The 23,668-nt window shown below is 41.5% G+C and overlaps 3 long non-coding RNA genes across 5 annotated transcripts; 1 reads left to right on the plus strand and 2 right to left on the minus strand.

Annotated features, from left to right (window-relative positions):
• Positions 1-12,997: 12,997 nt before the first annotated feature.
• LOC148645327 (uncharacterized) lies at positions 12,998-13,996 on the minus strand. 2 transcript variants are annotated; one of them, XR_015928434.1, is made up of 3 exons: positions 13,890-13,996; positions 13,504-13,598; positions 12,998-13,181 (listed from the first exon to the last, which is right to left on the minus strand). It is a non-coding gene; the product is annotated as an uncharacterized LOC148645327 (long non-coding RNA). The 2 variants fall into 2 exon arrangements; XR_015928435.1 differs by having other exon boundaries at positions 12,998-13,184.
• Positions 13,068-16,872, plus strand: LOC148645328 (uncharacterized). 2 transcript variants are annotated; one of them, XR_015928433.1, is made up of 6 exons: positions 13,068-13,168; positions 13,461-14,573; positions 15,568-15,723; positions 15,862-15,946; positions 16,169-16,223; positions 16,649-16,872. It is a non-coding gene; the product is annotated as an uncharacterized LOC148645328 (long non-coding RNA). The 2 variants fall into 2 exon arrangements; XR_015928432.1 differs by having other exon boundaries at positions 13,461-15,723.
• Positions 16,873-17,587: 715 nt separating this feature from the next.
• LOC148645329 (uncharacterized) lies at positions 17,588-20,845 on the minus strand. Its single transcript, XR_015928454.1, has 3 exons — positions 18,613-20,845; positions 18,407-18,457; positions 17,588-17,863 (listed from the first exon to the last, which is right to left on the minus strand). It is a non-coding gene; the product is annotated as an uncharacterized LOC148645329 (long non-coding RNA).
• Between the last annotated feature and the right edge of the window lie 2,823 nt (positions 20,846-23,668).

Genomic DNA, 23,668 nt, shown 5'->3' on the forward strand with positions numbered 1-23,668 from the left:
GTGCAGTAGCGAAATGACTGCAGTAGGATAAATGTCAATATGTCAAAACCCTTCTGAGCATGAAGATAAGACTGTTAGATCCTGAAATGTTAGGGTATAGCTCTGGTCTCACAGTCTAAGTATTTCGAATTAAATATAAATTACTAAAATAAATGTACTCCATCCCTGCACTTTAGCAAAACTGTATGTGCTCTAGATGAAGCTGAAACGCTCTCACCCCTGCTTTTGGGGAGTCTGAGCTCAGCAGGTTCTAGATTTATTAAATGATCATTAAGGACCTGGACTAACCACCCAGGTGGTGTAAAAATTTGAAAGAGTTGCAACAAAACCCAGAAGACCCTACAAGGATCTCCCGTCAGTGAGTGATGCACTTACAAAGCAGCATAAGATCTTCCTCCAGTGCTCATAGTTAGATAGTGGTTGATTTGTATAACTGAGCTCCATTAGCAGTTTTCAGGATGAGGACTGGAGATCCCTGCTCTAGTACAGCCTGTTACAGAAAAGGCACCTCCAACTCCTTGGTGCCTGGGCAGGCTTATAGTAGGATTGCAGGGCATTTTCAGAATTAATGGCAGTTAAGCTACTCCACACCTTTGAAGAAGGAAACCAACCTGCAGAAGCTGCCAGACCTGAGGTGGAACAGGCCCATTCCAGCCAGGAGACCCTGTCATCTCCCAGCTTGGCACCTTGGTTGCTGTGCTGTAGCAGCACTGACAAGCCTGTGCTCCCTTGGTCCTGTCCATACCAGGGTTCTTCTGTAGTTGCACCTCTCAAGCTATTCAATATGTCCTGTCCACACTAGTGGACGTCTGCAGTTGCAAGGCTCAGGCTAGTTAAATTTGTGCATTACAGGTGTGACATCTGCATAACTGAAGCTCAATTGTTAGTACAAGATTTGTCTCCAAGACCAAACAGGAGACATCTCCAACTTTCTCCATATACAGATTAAGATATAGCCATTTTCCTCCAGGTAACACTGTTGCCTAAGAAAAGCTACCCTTGAAGGTACTATAATTTACTATCCTTCCACTGATCTTCAGATCAATAAAGCACTGGAGAATATACAGTGCTACCACAACACCAGAGGACAGTTCATAGAAGTTAATGGCTGTACACAAGAGACTTCCAGTGACACCTTCACTTTATTGCACAGACAATACAGTTGCTACAAGATCTGGGTCAAGGATCTGACAGAAGGTCAGAGGATCAGCATACAAACCACATCACAGATGCAGTGTGGAGGATGTCCCATTCCTGTTGGGGAGTTTCAGTTGCCAGTCTCCATTCTTCCAATGTGATCTACTGGGCACTTTCTTGCAGGGGGCAAGGAGAGAGGTTACATGACCAAGTTCTGACTTTGTAGCATGGTCTCAGAATGACAGTTCAATACCAGCAACATTCCTACCCAGGCCAGTCACACTCTGGACTCTCAGGCATAGAGAGCTCCTCTACCTTACCCACATCATTGAAGGATCTCCACACCACACCCTCTTCAGTGGAGATGCTGTGAGGAAGCTCCTTTTAGCACAAAAGGACTGGGGTGTTGGACTGTTGCTTTTATCCAGAGTACCTTAAGCTGCTAACCCTTTCAACAGCTGAGCCAAGTACAGCAGTGTCCTACCTGGGATTTCAGTGTAGGGATCTCTCCTCACTGGCTGTGCAGCAGGGTCAAGCTGGATTTCTGTATCCCACAGACAGGAACACACTGGGCTCTTCCTGGTATACAGCTTCACTCAAGAGCCTCCAAACCTAGTCCCTTGAAATAAGGTTCTTGTGACAAAGATTAGATTCCCATGTCATGATAAGACATACACTGTGGATAAATGCAAGGTATTATACATGCCCATGAAGCCCCCCCCCTTTATGCAGAGGGAACATAGTACCTCCAGAGGCTGTACAGAAGAACAGCCAGCTCCCCGTACTGGCAGCATCGCTTAATGCATCTCCCAGCCACAGCTCAGCTTGTCAAATTCCACAGATCAGCTGGCTTCAGTAATAGTGTTCTGGTTGAATTTTTAAAGCTATTGACATCTTGCTCTTCTCACCAAATAGATCCCACTATTCCAGGGCCACAGGAACATTAGAAAACCCACACTGAATACTTCTCATGTTCCTCTCCAATTCAAAGCACAATATGAATGCTTTCCTCCCAAACTTCACTTTTATATGCCTCTTCGTTAATTACAGGGGCTTGGCTAATTCCATGGGAACCTATCCCAAAAGCCCGACAATCCTCATGTTGAACGGCCAGGTGTGTCCAGCTCAATAACGCACACCTGCTTCCAGATCCCTGCCTGCTCAGAAGCCATCTTGGCTCAGAGAAACACCACAGCCTGGGCTTGAGCCAAAATGTAAGGATTACATTTTGGAATTATCTAGATCTAACCATAGGACTGCAAGGTCTCCTTGATTTTGGTAGAAAGTCCCTCCAAAAATAAAAATGTCAAACCCCTCTGTTACTTTAAGCATAATTTCATAATCACCTAGTGTCTTACTGTATATTAGAAAGACATACTACTGCATTGTCAAGCTCATTTTGAAAACCTTTTTTTAGACTACATGACCCTGAACCTAGAACCTTTTCATGCTCTTCATGACCATGAGCATTTTTGTTGTAAGAACAGAGCTATTCTCCCATTTCCCTTAGTCCAATCTTATTCATAACAGATGAATTGCAAACAAAGAGAAATATCCGTGAATGATTTCATTGTATCTGATAAAAGAAGAAAAAGATTAAAAAGAGACTGGCGGAAACAGGTGGAGTTTCTGGCGCATGTGGACTCTCTGTAGTTGATGTGATGTGAGCTGCACGGGGTCATGTTATTTCATCTTGTCTCTCTGGGATATCTGTATAAAACTTATTGCACATGCCAGAGAGGATAGGGTAAAAGCATATTTCAATCTTTGAGATGTTAGAAGGCTGTGCAAGGATTTCTGTTAGATATACAGAACCAATTTGCAAAGACTCGGGTGACAGTCATTCTTGGAGATTGAGGTTCCTTTACTTTAAGAGGTAAGCTTGTTTGGAGCTCTTCGATACAGTAAATATGACAATCTAGAGTCCATAATGGTGGAAAAACAGGAATGGTTTGCTAGTAACAAAAATGAAAGGGCCAACACCTAGGCATTTCTCAGTGCAGGACATTTTGAACAACACCTGAACGAAATAGCAAGTGTAGAAATAACGTAAATATGATGTACCATAAACGTGTCATCCAAAATGCTAACATTTGTCACAAAGTAAAATAAAAAGCATTACAAATTATTTTCCATGACTTACGAACAAAGTCAGGAGTGCAAAAACAGAAGAACATGGTAAAATAATTCAGAAAAAGAATAACATTTGCCCGCAGCTTTACTAAATACAGATAACAGAAATGACTAATGTAAAAATGAAGTATGTCAAGTACCAAGTTTTCTTTCCGCCGACCCTTGTCCTTATCAGTAAGAAATTTGAGAGTATATTTTAAATACGTAGTTAAGACCAGTGCTCATTTCAGTTACCACTTCTGGGTTGCTAGTTCATGAAACCTGGTTTAAAGGCATTCATCTGAAAGCACACAAATTCAACTGTGCCTAACTTAGCTTTTAGAAATGCATGGAGCCAGTACAAATAATTCATGGAGCTGAAAATGCAAAAAGCACAATCACACATTTTGTGTAGGTTACAGTCATTCCAAATAAGAACAGACAAATATGTAACCTGCTTGCTAGATACACAGTACCAGAGAGGACTCAGAAACAGCCTTCAGTGTCATGCACAGAACCCTCTACCAGGGAAAAATGGAAAATGAGCACACAATTTTAAAAGGACACATGCAATTAAAAACCTAGACATAAACAATAAGCACAACGAAAAGCAATTTAGCAGTATAAAATAAAGTTTTCCTATATTTCATTATTTGTATAGTGTTTACACATTCTGTACATACTGTACCACATAACTACTTTTATTTTTAAAAGAGTACCCTTCTGTGAGCCATGTTCTTAAATATATTAATGACCTCATTACTGTCTGTCCTGATATCTTTCTCTGTGGCTAGCAGCAAGAGGTCAGACAGCCTGTCTTTGCTTGGACTTCACACACACCAGTTTGGAAAAGGACCTTCCCACAGTGCCAGTTGTCACTGGCTGAGATGCATAGATTTTGAGTAACTCAAACAGAATTGGAAAAATAACATGGGCATTGTTTTCCTTGAGACACTTCAGTAATGTTTTCACATCATTTGTGGGTCATGGGTATGAAGACTGAAACACTGTTAGATATGGCTATGGTTATGGAGGTGATCTCCCTGAGAAATCCACAGCCCGGTAGCATCAATAATTTTGAATTTCAGAACCCAAAATGTGACCTTTAATACATCCATATCCAAAATCCAGAAGAAATGGTCACGGCTGTGGTTAAAACTATTAAAATTAACTCACAATTACATTTATATGACAATGATTGACAGCCATACATCTATTTTTAAACTGCTTTTTTTAATGCAACATCTCAGGGCACACCAAAGTCTAACCATCATCAATAGTCAGCATGACATTGCCTTTTGGGAGACCTCATTGAATTGACAGTGCCCTGGGGAAGAGAACAGAGGCACATGATCGAAAGCTCAGGAAATGCCAGTCCCTCATCCCTGAGTTTCAGAGAAATGGAGAATATAGAGTCTCCCGGCTGAGGCTGGCTGTAGAGCTTTTGTGGGAGAGTAACTTTGGAGAGGCCTGGGGCTGCTTGTTGTCAAACAAGCATCAAAGAGGTTAGTGGTCAAGCTTAGAAAGAAAGTAAATAAAGGATCCAATGGATCTGGATTACAAGGAATGAGCTTTGGCAAACTAAAGCAACCTGCTGGGAGATGGACCTGAACTGATGTGAGCAGATCTGAGTTACAACTTGTATGCCAGAAACAATCCAGTGAATCTCAGAGAAAAATAGGGCTATATGTCTGCACACCCCTGTGTTAGTTTATTGTAAATGCTCCTCTGGCAGGGATTAGATTAACAATACATCTCATGCAAGTTTCTGGTCTTTCTGAGAGGGGATATGTGACCACTGTGGAGGAAGATGTCCATGGTCCTTCACATCCCTGGATTTTTCAAAATGGTAAAAGCAGTAACACCAACTCATTAATAATGGGTTGTGTCTACGAAGGGGAGACCAGGAGGAAACGATGATGCCAGTTTTTTAGGGGAGAAAGGATTTACAGAAATCAAGGGATGAAAATGAAAACTCAGAGGTGATGGGGTTGTTTGAGTACATGAGGAAAAACTAAAACCACACAGAGAAACAAATAAAGAATTATTTCAGACTCTACTGATTATTTAAAAAAGTCACCCTGCTAGTTTAAACGAATCACACCATTAGACCAATTCTCAGTGAAAATGGAAGGAAGCTGTTCAATAGGAAAAAAACAGTTAAAAACATCATCACCCAATACAGGGCATCAAAAATACTGGAAAGCAAATTCTCTGTCTCAAAGTATTGTCTCAAACCCCTTAGTTAAGTAAAATGACAACACTCTCATCAATCACTATTATTTTTTTAAATACAGAGGACTCTATTAGCAAAGCATGTTTTTATAATGAGTCTGCAGCACTGAGTTTCTCCTTTGCGATACATCAGTTGAGAACACTATTCCAATCATAGCAGGCATTGACAAGTGTTCTGATATATGAAGAAAAATAATTCTGGATGCTGAAGTGATTTAAGAGTTAAAGTCACAAATCTGTATAAGGAATAAATATAAACCATAATCAAATAATTATCTTTCTCTCTTAATCTATTTCCGAAATAGATTGAGGTATGGTATGCTGAATATGTTTAGAAAGAACACACTTCTAATAATGTTGAAGGAAAATTTATTAAAGCAAAGTCATATTGTCCCTGGAAGGCTTCTGTAGGATCCTTCCATTTTGGCTCAAGCCCAGGCTGTGGTGTTTCTCTGAGCCAAGATGGCTTCTGAGCAGGCAGGGATCTGGAAGCAGGTGTGCGTTATTGAGCTGGACACACCTAGGCATTCCACATGAGGATTTTAGAGCTTTGAGATAGGTTCCCATGGAATTAGCCCAGCCCCTGTAATTAATGAAGAGGCTTATAAAAGTGAAGTCTGGGAGGAAATAATTTATATTGTGCTTTGTATTGGAGAGGAACAGGAGAATTATTCAGTGTGGGTTTTCTAATGTTCCTGTGGTTCTAGAATACTGGGATCTGTTTGGTGAGAAGAGCAAGATGGCAGTGGCTTGGAAAATGCAACCAGGACACTATTACTGAAGTGGGTTGATCGTCTGTGGGACTTCACAAGCTGTGCTATGACTTGGAGATGCAGTAAGTGATGCCGTCCAGCAGGGGGAGATGTGTGTACTAGGTCATTGGTATCTCGTGCTGAGGAGCTGAAGCTGTGAAGTAAATTGGCATTGCACATCTAATCGGTGATGGTGAATGTGTTTTGTGACTCCATAAACCTCTACATTGCTTAATGTCTCTATTTTTAAAGACTTGTGTAGAGCCTCTGGATGCTGTTTGTCCTTAAGCACAGGACTACAGTACAGTCGGCAAATGAGAGGCTTCATGGGGATCTACAATACTTCTGCATCGACGCCACCAGTACGTCTTGGTGCCCCTGTGGCTCTAGGTTTGGAGGCTCCTGAGGAAAGCTGTATACCAGCTGGAGCCCAGTGTGTTCCTGTCTGTGGGATACAGAAACCCAGCTTGACCCTGCTGCACAGCCAGTGAGGAGACATCCCTACACTGAGATACCAGGTAGGACACGGCTGTACTCGGCTGTTGAAATGGGTGGAGATTGAAGGTACTGTGGATACAGGCATCAGTCCAACACCCCAGTCCTTCTGTGCTAAAGGGAGCTTCTTCACGGCACTGCCTTACCTGGTCAAGTCTGGGGGTGGGGGCAAGGTTGAGGAGCTTGCATTCTCCCAAGTGTGGGAGTGTTTTGTGTCACGGCAGGATGTGTAACTCTTTTCCTTTCTAAAGACAAAGGAGAGGTGTTATGTCTGGAGCCCTCTTGATCGCATGGGAGGAATGGAGATTGGCAGCTGAAGCTCTCCACCAGGAAGGGAAGATTCTCGGCACTGCACCTGTGATGTGGTGTGTATGGGGCTCCTCTAATCTTCTGTCATGTCTTTGAGCCTGCTCTTGTAACATCTCTATCCTGTCTGTGCAATAAAGTGAAGGTGTCGCTGGAAGTCTCTTGTGTACAGCTATTAACTGAACACTGTCTGCTGCTGTTACTTGATAATCTCTAATGACTTATTGATCTGAAGATCAGTGGGAGGGCAGTTATTGGTAATGGTACCTTCAGGGGTAGTTCTTCCTTGGCCAACAGCATTACCTGGAGAACAATTGCTAGATCTTAACATGTCAAATGTGGGGATGCACTGTTCTGAGACAAACCACACTTTGCACTAACAAATGAGCTTCAGTTCTGCAGTTGTCACACATCTAGTGCACAGATTGAATAGCTGGAGAAGAACACTAGTATTGACAGGACCAAGGGAGCACAGGCTTGTCAGTGCTGCTACAGCACAGCGACCAAGGTGCCAAGCTGGGAGATGACAGGGTCTCCTGGCTGGAATGGGCCTGTTCCACCTCGGGTGTGGCAGCTTCTACAGGCTGGTTTCCTTCAAAGGGGCAGAGTCACTTAACTGGCATGAATTCAGGAAGTGCCCTGCTATAAGCCTGCCCAAGAACCTCCAACCCTTGAAGATGCCTTTTCTGTAACAGGCTGTACTAGAGCAGGATCTCCAGGCCTTATCTGGAGAACTGCTAATAGAGCTCAGTTATACAAATCAACCACTAACTAGGAGCACTGGAGGAATTGCTTCCTGATGGGGAGATTGTTGCAGGGGCTCCTGGGTTTTGTTGCAACTCCTTCAAAATGTCACCTGGATGGTTAGTCCAGGTCCTTAATGGTCATCTAGTAAATCTAGAACCTGCTGAGCTCGGACTCTCCAAGACTTAATCTAGAGCACATACAGTTTTGCTAAAGTGCAGGGATGGAGTACATTTTAGTTATTCATATTTAATTGCTGTGTGGGACATGGCACAGTTGCTGGTCTTCCTTTAGCTATTTTGTATAACTACTTCACATCTGGGATTGTGGTGGGAAGTTGGGGGCAGGCATGTAATTTAACATGAATGCAGTGTATTTCACACAGCTTGCATTGTCATATCTGCAGGCCTTTCTTGGAAATGCTTGGACTGTGACACCTGAGCTGTACCTTAACATTACAGGACCTAATATCTTTATGGCAGGAGGCTTGTATCCCACTGTAGGCATTTCATTACTGCACGAAATGGAAACACAAGGCTGTCCTTTCATGTACATAATGCTTGATGTATTGGCAGGGATTCAGTTTCTCATGGAAATGCAACAAAACCTAGTGAGAAGCACCAACAGAGAAATTAAACAAATTAATGGGAAACGTAAAGAAGTCCAGGTTGTTAGTTTAGACTGGAATTTAGCTGGGACTCTGGGTTTGGCACCCCTCTACTTTAATCTTTTTAGACCTTGCTTATACATATCCAAATGACTGAACCTCTTACAGCAAGAGGCAAGGTAGAAGAGCACCTACAGCTCTCTCCCACCCAACTACTTACCATAGTCTGGATTTCCAGGTTCAGTACCAGTTCTGAGTAGGCTCAAATGTGCATAATATGAGATCGTGCTACAAGGTAGTAATACTGTTGCTTGTTTTTTCCAGATTTGCTTCCTGGCTGAATAGGTAAGGTGTTTTTATTGGACCAAGCTCGGAAACCAGAGACAAGCTCTATTCTCAGCTGGGGGCTGGAGTACCTGTATTTTCTATTGATCAGTTGTTCATATACTGAGGAGCTGTTCGAAGTGGTGAATAACAGGAGGTGTCTTTTCAATTTTTTTATTCCTATTGTCCAGACGTAAGGAGCTGAGCAGCCAATCATATCGTTTTCTATGTAGCCCGTGAAAATGCTAGATGACAATCTTCATACACGCGAATTTCCTAAAAGAACAGAACTGGTAGGAATATAGAAAGACGCATTTTGTTTCAATTAAATAGAAGACAACCTTCTGACTTCTGAATAATTTTTACATCTTTATAAATACTCTTAGCATTATAATGACCACAAACGAGTTGGAGCAGAGTTCTTATAATTATCATGTTTGACAGCAGAATCTATTTTTAACAAATATTGTGTGTAGGCATGTAGATGTATATATGTTTCTCGTATGTATCTTGTATAATGTTTATTCTGACCGCTGTGGACGTTGGTTTTAGTGCAACTCATCGATTTCAGTTTAACTGCTTAAAGAGCCATGAGCTCGTTAAGCAGTGTGATATGTTGACCCAGAGATGCAGCTACCATAGTGTATCATTTTAACGGTGTAGGAATTAGTCTGTTACTGTCACTGAAACAGGAGATGATTTTAATAATTATACATGAAGTAAATGCAGTGAAAACAAAGTAAAAAGTACATTAAAAAGCTATGAAATGTTTAAAAGGATTTTAATTTGATTGCATTTTACCCTGGTGCCCTTAGTAATTTACAACAAAAATAAATGTCAGCTATTACACCTACACTTGAAGGAGGCCTTGACATTCATGCAGAATTGTTAAAATTGGAACAGTCCAGTAGACGTCCTGTACAGATGATACAGCCACCATTCAAACACAAGACACAAAATGAAGAAAACCCAGACTCCCCCATATCAGGAAGTCTGAGCATAGCTTGACCTGGACATGCATGCAGAATTCCACGATTTGCACCAAGAGCATGCATATGAGATTAGCTATATCTGTGACAGTGTTCACTTTCTAATGAGAGAAACTGAAACTCATTAGTGTTTACTTGCTAATGAGAGGACTCTCTCCAGTTTTAGTCGAGAGTGTGTGCATTGTGGATTATTTCAGACCTGAGGGCTTCTTCTTCTGGGAAGGAGAGATCCTGCACACTGAGTTCGTTGGAGGGCACAGTTGCCAGGATGCAGGTAGGAGTATCTCTGCTCTGCTGGCACACATCCCGTGTTTTACAGTCCTGGTTCTTTTGCACAAAGCACCCTGTCAAATGTAAAGCACTTTATGTAATCCAGCTTGTAAAACAGGTTTTGTCAAATGTTTATTCTTGGAAAGTAAACTTTTGGTGTTTGATTTCACATCACTTTGTTCTGAACTATGAATTTCTGTTTGTATAACTTTTGTGATGCCACCACGGGCACTGCACTGAATGGGAGGTACTTTAAGAAGACTAAACTGAGACTTTTAATCTCGTTAAGATGGTGGAACTGAAGTACTGCAATGATGATAGAAGTGGAACGAAACAGAGGAGCACTCGTACCCACAGGCCATATAAATCAAACCAAGAGATGACAGAGTAGAAACTAAGCCAAGCTGCACACAAACTACAGCTGACTGGATATGGTGAGTACATGATTTCCCATTTGGAAAAGGACATAGGGAACATGTTGGAAGACAACAGAAAAACAAAGACTTTGTATTGAACTAAGACAGATCTACAATCCTTTAACTCACCAGATCGAGGACTCCTGTCTGTTTCTTTATGACCTCGCTACCTGCCATGGGAGTTTGGGCAGGCGTTTCCAACTCTTCTGTATATTTCTGCTGATGCCAATTACAAAACTGCCTCAGAACTTAATTTAGGGAGATTTCAATGGCTGTTTGCTTAAGTCAGTTCTCCCTAATGATCATCAGTATGTAAAAGGCTACACAAGAGGTTCTAGAACGTTAGATCCCTGTTATGGTAACATTAAGAATGCCTGTAAAGTTCATATCGAACCACCAACATGGTGATCTGATCTAATCCAAAAAGAAAGAGCAGGAATTCAAAGCTATGACAGATTGAGAGGGGAAAGTGATTCAGAGGAAGATATAGGAAGAATTGAAACAGGCTAAAAGAGATGATAAATCCAAGGTGGAGAAACTAATGAATAGAAATGTACAGAAGGCCACTATTCCAACTGTTCGGTTATCAACTTTGTGGATGATTGGACATTTGAATGATGATGAATAGAATATCAGACAAGAGATAAATCCTTGGTATAATTGGTGTCAGGATAATTCAGTGTTTTTAAAACTATAAACAAAGGAAATGATTGATTTCAGAAAGAAATGTTCTATTCTTTTCAACTTTTTAACGGTGAAAGGAAAAGATATTGAAAGAGTAAACGAATATAAATGCCTTGGCACTAATATTGAGTGTAAATTCACTTGGACCATCGATACAGAGGCAAGGTATTTGAAGGTACACCAAAGGTTGTCTTTTTTAAGGAAGTTAATGTCGAGTTTTAATGTCGAAAGCACAATGTTGACACTTTTTTAATTAATTTTGTTCAGAGCATGCTACCCTTTTGTATTCAGAGGTGGGGAGGTGTCTTGTCCTTGCAGAACAAAAACAAGTTGAATAAAGTGATCAGGACTGATGGCAAGATTACCAGGACATCCTTGGACTCAATAACATGTCTGATAGAACAACATATTATTAAATCTTCAATGACCCTCCTCATCCACTCTGGGGAGAGGTACCAGATCCTCTGAATAAAGCCTATGAGAGCATTTACTTCATTTACGCCTAGAGGCATTCAGTTGTTGAACAACAAAAAGATTGTTTGGCGGTAGGGATCTTATTACTGTTATTGTTGTTTTAGACTTTACTAACTAATTGTCTGTTTTTAGTCTTACAGTACTGGATTGAGTTTTGACAGAGCAATGTTGTTAAATGTTTTGTGTCATGGTATTGAACTTTTGTTGCTGTGTTGTATTATTGTCATATATTTTATGTTTATGAGCTCTTGCTGTGCAAGACATATTCCCTTACAGGCAATAAAGGTTAATTCATTCATTCAAATCTGAAATGAATGAGAAAAAAAGTATTAAAGTTAAAATGGACTTAAGAAGCACACATTTACTTTTCAATTCAAGGAAGTTTTTTTTATTTTATACCTGATTGGATCTAGTTTGAGGGAGAAAATGGGAAGATTTATCTTACTTTGAGAAGAAATATATTTTTCATATGAGAACATTTGTTTTCAAGAGCAGTTTCTCTTTTTGTTTTATCAGGGTAAACCTGTTTTTTTTTAACCGTCATTTGCCTAAGGTGTGTTCTAGTCTTGGGTTCCATCTACTGATCGACCCGACAGATGACTGTAACGCCCACGGCATCACACTTTCATTTAGTTTACATGGAATACCGATTACCTAAGAGCAATGCATTTCAAACTGTTTAATCTGGGACTCAGTATTGCTAACAGGTAATTGTACATGCTCCTGGACTTACTAGTATACTAAGCATGTCAAGTCCAGCCTGACCTAATGCAGCTATAGATGAGATAAAAACTTATGAATAAAAATATGATTTTAGGGCCACTTTGTCCTAGCAGAAACCCATCACTGACACTTGTACTGTTAGTTTAGATAGCTTTAATTTGGTTAGGTTTGTTTAGCAATTTGTTTTATCAGTTATGTGAGATAATTTACATAGAGCTATATAACAAATATAAAATAGTGACTTTTTTTCTGATTGACTCAGGAGTCAAGCCGCAAGCAGAACTAGACCCTGCGCTGAACCTGCCAAGACTGGAGCTGCTCCTCCAGATCCTTATTAGTGCCAGACCTAGTCTGGACAAGAGCAATATTCGCTTAGAGGGGACTGTGATATTAAGTAATTGCAAGCATGTGTAAAGGGGTGCTTTTACCCGTGGTAATTGTGTAAGTTTATTGGGTTAGTAAGCAGTTACTTGTCCACTGCGTGCATGTCTTTGTGTCCATAAAAGCAACAACTGGAGTTTTATAGTCCAGGAAAGAAGCTCATGCAGCAACTACTGTAGGTGAAGATGAAGCACCCTAAATTCATGACCGACACTCTGAGCAGCCTGCAGGAGTACATGTAGGCTTATTAAAGAAACATGAGGATGATCTTACAAGTATGTGGAGGCTTGCTCTTACTGCATGAAGTGACCCCGCCAACATCCCCAACCAAACTGCGGTAAGAAACAATCCGAGGAAACTAGTTTATTGCAAAAAATTTAACAAGAAGAGGTACAGGCGTAAACCCGCCGGCCGTCACTATCCAAAAGCTCCGGCGGCTCGCCGTCTGGAGCCCCGGAAGAGGAAACGCTTCAGTCGGGAAAGCCGGCCGGAGAGACGGTGGGCACCTGGGACCGCGAGGTGAGTCCGGCTGCTGCTTGAGCAGGGGAGAAAAAGCGTTTCCAATACATCTAGCCGCAAGTTCTGGCCTCTCGCCTCAGCCTTTACAAAAGTAGCACCACTTTTGGAAGGCAAACAAGACGTTTATTCATAAAGACGTGTTAAGCGGTCAGCAGTGGGTAAAACACGGCTTTGCTCAATTTCCCCGTGGGAATGTTTCCACGAACTCAGATTAAGTGAACGCAGCTGCGGACGCGCTCTTAATATAATTTTGCTTTACAAACAAAAGCACAAAGTTATTTAAACCCGAAAGCAAGAGGCTCTACAAGCAAAGTGCAGACCGGTTGGATTCTCACCTTCGAACTGACCGCTCATCTGTCCAGTTTCACGCCACACGGGAGCTCTGCGCTTCGGCATCCAGGCTGTTGTAGAGGACAGGAAGGCCGGGGAGCTGGAGAGGAGAAATTAGTGAATAAGACACCTGCTGGAACACCTCTAACAGACCTGAGCAAGCATTAACAGAGGTAGCAACATCAAATAGCAACTAAAACGTTCCATTTCAACCCCTTTTAAAAGTATGAAAGTTGTGGTTTAGTTTCGATTCAAGCCTTCTGATGAAGTTAAAAAGTATTTTCTAAGATCCAGTTAGTGGCCGCTTTCTTTATTACTCTTAAGCTCTAATGCCTTCGTTTTAAACTGTTCCCATCCAAAGAAGAACAAACTTTAGTCAACATTCTCCTACCCAACTTAAACGAAACGTTGCGTATTCGTTTCCTGTAGGTGCAAAGCCGCTATTTAAAGGCAAAGATGCACTAAGACTGCCAGAACGATTTTTCAAGGAGACCAACTGATACAAGATTAATCACACCTGGCTTCGGACTTTTAATTACTTAGAAATGTGTAAAACATGGACTGGATCCTAGAGTTGGCCGGCTCCGCTTTGAAAACAGTCGGTCAGGCACAAGTAATTTGGAGTACAATTCCACTTCATACTTCTAACCGAGCCTCTGATTAAATATCCTTATTGAACCTTTAATTTAATATTTACGATTTGCTTCAGTTCAATTCAACATACTAGATTCATCCCTAGGGGTACAGATCATCAGTTGTAAAATATTAGATATTAGCGTCAATCTTGCCCCAGAAAGTGTTTCAGAATTCCTATATTTTAAGTTTGGATCAAGTAATAAGAATTATACTGTTAGTGTTTGATGGGCAATCTCACCTGTGATTACTGTACTGTACATCACTCACGAACAGTGGATCCCCAAGACGTTTTACTGTATAACCTATGTGTACAGTCTATAAAACCGTATTGAATTTTGATAACTTTTTAAAGTAATCAAAATGAATTTGCACCTCTCTCGTAGAGATGACATGAGGTAATACAAAACTCCTGAATACCTGTGGCACACTGCTTCCACTAGTAAGTTGACTAGTTTTGACTATAGTAACTTTCACATTTTATAGCATATTAAATAGTAGCATCTCTAATATAATTAGGAGCGATGTGATGCCCCATTGATTGAGAAACTTGTAGTTAACATCCTTATCACTGTTCTGTTTTCTATGCATAAACAATTCATATATTTACAGGCATTGCTTTTAATTTTTACATCTTTAATTAGAAGGATTATGTTTATATCTGGAACTTGGAAACATATCATGTCGTGACACCTGCTAGTATAAAGGAACTAAAGGGACACTCTGCCCAGACACCAGCTGGGGTATAAAACATTTAGAGTAATTTTAATCGTTCGTGTATTTTTTAAGTTGTCTTTAGAATCATCTCAGACATTTTGTCTAAAAGAAAAAAAATCAACGTTAACCACTCAAACTGACATGACATAAAGTCTGAATAAGAGATGTACATGACCAGTATTCTGCATGGCCGGCCTGGTGGCTCCGCGGGCTAAACCATCGGACACTTCTAAAGTTTAGAAAGCAGATCGACTCCCGGAGAGTCTTGTGAGTTGAAGTTGAGCCCCGAGCCTTCCCGTCAGTTTGAGATCTAAACCCCGGGTATAGCTCTCATGCTGTCGGGGTGAGTTTGTAGAAGGGGCTGTTCTCTACCACGCCGGCCGTTTTGGGGGGCTCCATTTTCGGGGCCCTCCAAAACAGGGCAAATGGGGGGTTTAAGTCCTTTATAAATGCGTAGTTCGGAATTCAATTCTAAAAAGCAGCCCCTTTTACCAATGTGACACCTGCAGGATAGGTGTGGCACTAGCAGTGAAAGAGAGGTGCAGTCCTAACTAGGAGCGACAGGGGTCTCTCTCCAGCACATTTCTCTTGATTCGACCAGCTGGCCGCAAGCTAAACCAATCCAGCGAATGGCTTCGTAGGGGAATTTTGTTCTATTAGGTTGTCGGAAAATCCTTAGCCATTAAATGCTTTGTTCAAATTGACTTATTTATCTTCAGTACCGTCAGTGCTGAGCCCTTGTAACCGAGCGCACAGCTGTCGTTCAGGAGCCGAGCCCGCCCCCAGAGTGACCTTCCTCAGCGGACACGCCCCGTCCACCTGTTCCACAGGTGCGCCCGGCAAGATGGCGGCGGGGTGAGTTTCTGCGGCGTGAGGTGCGTTTGCGTTTTATTTCTAATTTTCTTCTTTTAAATGCAAAAACTAAAATTTTACTTTGAGGAAAGTTAGACAAAAATGTATTGTTGTTGCAACTTTTGTTAATTGCATTTGTTTCTGTTGAATTTGTGTTTTAGGACGCCGAAATGAGTGTCCTGTCTGTTTGAGCGTGCTCTCAAAGTTTCAAAAGTCTACCTTCAGCGTTCTTATACTACCTTTCATGTAAGTATGTTTTTAAAGACATGGTATGTCTAGCTCTGTTTCCTCTAACGAAAAAAGCTGTAATTTATCTTAAATAATTTGCTGTATAAAATTAATAACTGTGTATCTAATTGTTAGTATCTCCGCCTTCCGGAATCGGCTATAATATCGCTTTCTGTTCCCGAATGATACACTTTAGCAAAGATTAAATGTACTAATTCGTATGTTTTCTTGTTTCTCCAGGTGACAAAGGGATTTCAAAACCGGGCCTCCAGTTATGAAAGTGTTTTTTTCCGCGGTAAGTTTTATTCCTACCTTACGCTAAACTATTTATTTGTGCAAAATTGGTGTATTAAAGACGACTCGTATTTCACAGCATTTGAACACCAGAACGGTTTTCTACCAACGTTATCGCTTCTTTTCGTTTAGTTGTGCTTTTGTTGAATACAAATAGGAAACACAAAAGCGGTGGTTGTTTTTTATGGATTCTTTTATTCATAATAGGCTGAACCTATTTTCTAAATATTGGAGTACTGGGACCGGGGTGTATCTGGGAATTCTCATGATGTTACCTATTGTTTGCTTGTTGAATTTGAGCGTGTTTGTACGTTTCTTTATTGGGGCAGTGTTTTTAAAAAAAGTTAATAGACTTCAGAACTTCAAGTGAATCGATTGTACAAGTCCGATATCCCGTTAACTTGCTCCTTTTTCTTTTGCCTTCAGTTCTGCGGCTCCTGGTTCTCTGCGCTCCGACGATCTCCTTTCCAGCTCCACGACGGTTCTTCTCGACAATGTGTGCTTTATCTTGCATTTGATTTTTGTTACCAGTGGCTTGATCTGTAATGTCCCGATTCAGTGCTGTATTTTTTTCTTGACCTGCATGTTTTCTGTTGACTGCTGCTATTGTATTTGCTGTGAATTCTGCAATAAAAACTCGTTTCATTGTCTGCATTGTCCTGTGTTTTCGAAGGTGTGAAGTGTTGTCTTGCAGTGTGCGCCACGCACCGCAAGGCGACAACCCATCGCACTGACCTGGAAAAGTGCGAGGACGCCCGCCTTTTTAGATAGTCTGGGGGGGAATAGGGTCCCTAGGAGGGAGCGTGGGTCTAGCCCTGGGGGGAGGAGAAGGGAGGATAGCTCTAGCCAAGCCCCCTCACTCCCAGCAGGAGGGGAAGGCAGGCTGGAGATGGCCTCGGCCCGGGAGAGAGGAGGCACCCAGGGTGGACTCAGCCCATCAGTCACAGCTTGCAACTGACAGCTTTCTAAGTCCACACCCCAGGAGACCTGCCTCTCTGCAGGGACCAAAGCCACCACCAACCTGCCATCCTCTCCTGCCGGGAGCGAGTGGGCCTGGCTAGAGCTGCGGTCAATCAGCCAGCCCCCGCCTACCCCTCTCCAATGAGGGGGGGTGGGCGAGGCTCGGCTTGATTGCTACCAGACCCCGAGAGAAACCCCAGATACTAAGTTTTTTGGCGGGAAAATCTGGACACGCTTAAAAAGGGGGTAGCCTTTGACCTTTTCAAGTCAAAAAGCGATAGGGGGTCCCCTTGCGGCCACAAACTGTAAGCAAAATCTCTCCGCCAAAAAACTCACCAACACCGGGGGTTTTCAGGGCCAAGGGGGTACAGAACTCTGCACAAGAAATGAAAGAACAACATCAAGTTTCAATCAACAATTTATTGAGCGAAAATGGCATACAAAACAAAGCATTACAATACGTCGGATGCACAAGCTTCAAAGAGAAAATGAACATGCATTTCAATTACAAAGAGTCAAAGCACGGCTACATTAACGCTAAATACTGTTACAAGTCAACAGAGTAAGAAAACATTTGCAAGCAACTACATGTCAAAACAGAAACACACAGCACGTTACTGTTTCTCCGAGGCTTCTGTCGAGGCAGCGACCGGAATGAAGACTGGAACTTCGTTGCAATTCCTGTAAAACAACAGAAATCAGTATTAACTTTCGGTTACAAACAGGATCTCGAAATGATCCCAGTTAGATCGAGCTTCTGTATTGACCGATACAGTTGAAAAAGATTTCCAGTTGGATCAAAGCGCTCAGCCTGGTGTAACGGAAAACGTTCCTGCTTAACAGGGTATTGAAGCGGTTACATTTAAAGGTTACAAGTGTGAATACCGAAGATACAATACATCTAGAGTGTATCGATTAGAGACTAGCACAAACTTATTTAACACACAAATAATCAATCCATAGTTTTATAGGTTCCGTTGTCTTAATTGTTGTGATGCAATTTGGAAGCTAAAACGGCTTTTAATGAATCCGTATTATGCGCATTAAAAAAGCGACATTGATCGCAGTTTTAGCAGAAAATGATTGCTATACATAACAGCTTTGTCGGGTCAAAACCATTTGTGCCCTGGAGAAATCTAGTATCTCCTAGTTTGAGTCTTCTTCCAAAAACTGTAGTGTACTTCAATGCGATACGTGTGAACGAATAAAAAGGTTTATACTTACATAGATAATTTCAGCAGCTGAGCCAAGCCCGTCCTGCCCGAAGACACCAAACTGGAAACACAAGAACACAAGTTTTTAGACGAGTATTTAAAGATAATTGAAACCAAGGTTTCTTAGTAGCAAACGGCGTTTTCACCAGGGCAGACAGCGCAAAATATCTCTTAATGAGATACTTGCAAAGACATGAAAAAAATGTTTGTACTTACTTTTAAACTCCCATTATTTAGTGCGAATATTGTCCTTTGAAAGCCCATTAAAATGTATTAGTTGCAAGCGAATAGAAGAGCATAATCACACAACAAACTCTGGAAAATAACGAAAAACGTGACAAAGCTACTTTTTAAAGTACTTTCCAAACGTAGGTTTGGATGAATGCACACGCTTAGTTTTGCGAACAAAGACGCATTAAAAGTGCTACTTAGCTCCCAACAAAATTACGTGTTTAACCCTTTTGTCATATAAAGTTTAGACTACATAAGTACTTGAGTTAAATTTTATCTATATTCAAATAAAGGAAAAATAAAAAATAACCATAAAAGACGCGGAACAAACGCACTCAGCTCCGCTCTCTCCAGCAGAACCTGGCGCACAGGTGCGCGGGGCGTGGCCTGCGAGAGATGTCACTCGAGTGGGCGTGGCCACAGTCTGACGGTGCAGGTCGCTTTTTTTCTTGGCTCCACGTGAAAACGTGTTAAAGATATCGAGCATGTTTACAGAAGCCCCCATGAGTTACAAGTTTCAAAATCCCCTTTCCCATGGCCATCTGAGTAATCACAGTTAGTGCATTTAATCCTTATGAGTGTTTGAGAGCCACAGGAATGTGAATGAAAGGATTTAGAAACATGCAGGCGAGCTGTGGGCTCTAAAGTTCTCTGCAGGACACTTACTGTTCTATAACCTGATCCATCTTAACTCTGCATCAAGAAGTCAGATTTTTCACGTGTGAACGTTTATCATGCACTCAATTTACCACCTTTCTACTTCTAACTAGTCATGCAGCTGATGTGTTCATGTAATAAGTTACAAGAACATGAGAAAGGTCAAAAGAGAGGACAGTATTTGATCCATGTAGCCCTTTCGGTTACTGATATCAGTTTGATTGGATAATCTCATGCAGCCATTGCTCGAAAGAAAACAGGCTGTTGATTTAGAAAAATGGTTGGATCGCCTGTGCCATTCTCCCACAACTCTTTGTGTAAAGTTCTTTCACGTTTCCCTTGGGTCATGTCAAAGTTGTAAATACTGCTTTACTTGCAATTGTTTTAACTGGTTATCTGCAGCAACTACTTAACTCATTAGCATAACACTAGTGCACTATACTGAGGTACATGTTTTATTCCAATAAACTCAAAATTCTCAGCCTCAGAGTAACCCCACCAGTGCTTTTGAAGAGTCAGAACCTACCTGGTGGGAGATGAACCATTTCCTAAGAAGGTCTAGAGCAGGATCAGCACCAGAGCCAAATGGTGTCCAGTAAAAGACTCCCAAGTACTGCGAGAGCTCAGGCGCAGACTCTGGGAGCTGGTGAAAGCAGCAGGGAGGAAGAATTCAGTCAAGGAAAGCTGGCTGATTGCAAAGAGGTGTGTGAAGCCATGGGGGTAGTAGCTGCCACTATGGACACCAACAGGCAGAACTGACTCTCCAGACACCCCTCACAGCCTGCTGGGGAACTTTTCTTCCTCTTTTTCATTCTTTCCACGCACTCTCCTCTGATCCCCCGATCACCAGGACATGTGGAGCACACACGGCTGTGCCAGGCTGTCTGGACCCCCAGCTCCTGGGCTCTCTGATCTCCTCTGAGATCATGCCTTCAGTTCCTCGTGTCGCCAAGCCCTTCATTTGTGGTTTTACTCTCACTGTTACTCACCATGGACTTACTGCACAGCCCTGTTCTCACACTCAACAGGCTGCTCTGTCTCTAAATAATCTCATCTTTCACACCAGACAATTCCCTCCAGGATAGCTGCTCTCACTCCATCCCTTCGATGTTCTTCTCCACAGTCTCCTCTGACACTGTTGCTCTCATGTCTCTCCCCTCATCAGGGTTTCTTCAACTGCAGCCACTACTCTGCTCTCACATCCGGCAGACCTGTTCTTTCCAGCTCTTATTATTAGACACAGCTCTGACCTGGTGACTCTCACTGCTGTGCCTCAGCCTGCATGTTAACAGGAGACCTGTTCTCCTCTGGACTGCCACTAACTCAGGACTGACATCCTGCTTCAACTCTCCCAGGGACGTTTTCAGCCTGATCTAATAATCACGCCTCCAGCTGAATCTCCTGAGCTTCCAGATGCTCTTCAGCTGTGGTCACATAGTAATGTGTAGTTCTCTGTTGAGAGCTCCGCCTCCCTGCCAAACACACCCCATATGACAACACATGTGCTTCATACCAAAAGAGCAGAACCCAACAAATCATAAGCACTTCAAAAACATTTCACCTCTTCATACAGAAGGTAAAATTTGATTCACTACTGTAGGTTAGTCCGAGGCTGTGCACACACGGCTGCCTGCACACCTTTCCTGTGCCCAGCCAGAATCGTTTTTGTAAATAAAAAAGTATATGTGCACTCCATAACTGCTCCATATGATATTTGCTTGCATGAGCTTTACTAAATGTAAATCTTCCCTCCAATATAAAAAAACAGCCGCTCTCCCCCTAAATTTGCTTCAGATCTCTTCCAGCTTTAGGGTCTGCAAACTGCACCACCATCCTTCCAGACAAAATGGAGCCACTAAGTAGCTGGTCTGAGCAAATTATCAGTGCGTCTTTATTGTTTACTGCCCTGTATTCGCTAAATCATGAAGAACATTAAAATGGGTACAGTATGTCATAATCCATATTGGTATAAGCAGTATACCCTGTAACAAAGGTGCATAATGCTTCACTGTCCTAATCCTTAGCTTAACAGACTGCATTTTACTCATATATAGGCTGATCCTGACTCAAAGAGCCATGGCACCTTGGCGGTCTCTGCCAATTCAGATAAAATGGCTTACACCATTGCCTAAGAAATGTCAGACACCAGCCTTATTTGCACTGATAGCATCATGCTAAGAAATTGTTCTTTACAAAGCCTTTAAAGAGAGGAGGACCAAGTACCTAGTGTGTTGCAAAACGTGGGGGAGCATTTCCTTCTACAAGATCAGCCAGAATGTATCTGTGAGCATCAGAAATTGTTAAGTGGATGTCATCAACAGTTAAATCATCAGTAAAGATGAAGGAGCCAGTTCTGAAGGTGGCCTTGCAGGCCATGGCATTACCTGCACAATGCTCCGCAGATGAGGTGATGTTCTATGGAGCCTCCACAGATCCTTTCCTTGTTCACATTTTCACCAAAGGGAAGGAAAGGTTAAGGCGTATCTTAGTCTCAGTTATCCATAAAACGTTCCTATTCAAGGTTTACAATCTGCAGTACAAGCTTTGTAATTCCACTGGCAGAGTTTTCTGGGGACTGTACAGTTTGAAAACTTCACCCTTGCACTCTGGTGGTTGAAGATTATTTCACTGACAATTGTTTAAAGGTTTCCTGGACAGCTCAGATAATTTTTCTGTCATCAGCCTGCAGATGCTTTGGCTAACCCAGACTTGGTTATATCCGAAAGATCAAAGAATATCGAAGACACCTGTGGTTTTCTCTCTTCATTATGTACCACATTATCTGAAATACATAATTTCATGCTCTTCATATTGCCAGCTTCTTTTTCAGGGTTTCATTTTGACTTTCATATCTGAACTGTGGACGCCAAACACTGTGGAAGTCAAAGCGAGACAGGTTTATTCAGTGGGATATTCACAGCTCTAGTATGAGGGATTACTAACCCACAATAATCACCTGACATAACCTGATTTAACATTACTGGACTGGCAAGAAATGATAGACTCAACCAATGATCTCAGATACCAAACATTCTCTTCATACTAGCTTTGGAGTACGGATAATATCCTGATCCACCATTTTAATCAAAGAAAAAACATACAGTATATACAGTGGTTGTGATGTATTCATAGTGAACATGGTTGTCTTTGCCACGTCACTTTTGGTACAGATGATTGTGTGGATAAACTTGTAACAAACGGCAAAATGCTTTTCAAACAAGTGGTTCTACTTCGGGCTTCTTCGATTTTTCCACGAATTTCTTCAAGATAACTTGTTGTTCCCTAAATCCCTCTTGACCAGATAATGTCCCACAAACCATATTTTCAATATACAGTGGGAGAAACAGATAGCTTACTCTATAATAAATCTTCCTCTCAATTACTATACCTGAACATACTGTTTCATTTGTGTCTCTTGACATACTAATATCATTAAGTGAAATTTTAGAATTGACAGCACCTGTTGGACATCACAGTCCATTTTATTACTATGAAGCAGCAGGATATTTATCACAGTATTTTCTAGGCCTTTTCATCCCACAAATTCTGACATCCTGTATTTCGCTCAGCATTTATACATTATTTGCCATTTAAGCAAAGTTTCAGCCCTCGGCGTGCAACTGAACTCATTATAACATTGATCATCTAAATTTCTGTTTCCAATGCCTTTTGTTTTGCAATGTATTTGTTCTTTAGAGGCAAAAGCGAGGCAATTCAGACTGTGACAGTATTCCATCTGACATCTAGGCAACAGTACTGGTAATGAACAACTAAAAAAAATCTCTTCATCAACTACGCCTACAGCTAGAACATGGTTTCAGTCGCATAATTTCTTAAAGTTATTAATATTAAAATTGTACAAAGAGAGCATTACAAAAAGAATCATTAATCCTTTTTATGGTCCCCTTTTGTCTGTCAGTTTAACCAGCCAAGGGGCTGATTTTGATGAAAGATATGGAACCTGTAGTGCAATCTGTCTACAGCGTTATTGACCAATTCGGTTGTTTCTTTTTATTTCTGTTTTTTTTTGCATTAACACAACTTGTTAAAAAATGCAAGGGCAGCTCAGCTAGAGATAGTTACTATATCTGAATACTCGACACCTCCGCAGTGTCTCCAGCTACTTGCACAATAGTGATCAATGATTTTATTTCCCTTTATTTCCCTTTGAATGGCATCCACATTGACACTCCTTACACTTCAGACATATATACAGGTGACCAAACTGATGTGGACTTCTGAAGAATGTCCTCTTATTTCTGCCTGTGAATTTTCAAATAAGTGTCTAGTTGGGCGAGACGATCGTTTGCATCCTGTATCTCTTGACAAAAATATAGATTATATAACCACTTGTACAGTTCTTTCTGGGATTACTTCATACTGT

Source organism: Lepisosteus platostomus, chromosome 19 (assembly GCF_059453375.1).
Source record: "Lepisosteus platostomus isolate fLepPlt1 chromosome 19, fLepPlt1.hap1, whole genome shotgun sequence".
NCBI classification, from domain to species: Eukaryota; Metazoa; Chordata; class Actinopteri; order Semionotiformes; family Lepisosteidae; genus Lepisosteus; species Lepisosteus platostomus.